Source organism: Colobus angolensis, unplaced genomic scaffold, assembly GCF_000951035.1.
Source record: "Colobus angolensis palliatus isolate OR3802 unplaced genomic scaffold, Cang.pa_1.0 Scaffold167, whole genome shotgun sequence".
NCBI lineage: Eukaryota > Metazoa > Chordata > Mammalia > Primates > Cercopithecidae > Colobus > Colobus angolensis.
The window spans coordinates 741,197-741,672 of record NW_012114788.1 but is presented as its reverse complement, the minus strand read 5'-3'; positions in this window follow the sequence as shown (position 1 = coordinate 741,672).

The following is a 476-nucleotide window of genomic DNA, read 5'->3' as shown; positions in this document are numbered from 1 at the left end:
AAAAAAGCTAAATTTCAAAATAAGGGAGGATTGCTGGGTGTGGTGGCTCATGCCTGCAATCCCAGAATTTTGAGAAGTGGAAACAAGAGGATCACTTGAGGCCAGGAATTCGAGACCCATGTTGACAATACAGTGTTTGTTTACAAAAACAAAACACCATCCTAGGCAACATAGTGAGACCCCTGTCTCTACAAAAAAAAAAAAAAAAAAGGAAAATTAGCCAGGTGCGGTAGGGCACACTTGTAGCCCCAGCTACTTAGGAGGCAGGGGTGGGAGGATTGCTGGAGGCCAGGAGGTTGAGGCTGCAGTGAGCTGTGGTCACACCACTGTATTCCTGCCTGGGTAACATAGTGAGACCCTGTCTCAAAACAAAACAAAAATATAATTGGCTGGGCATGGTGGCTCATGCCTGTCATCCCAGCTACTCGGGGAATCGCTTGAACCCAGGAGGTGGAGGTTGCAGTGAGCCGAGATAC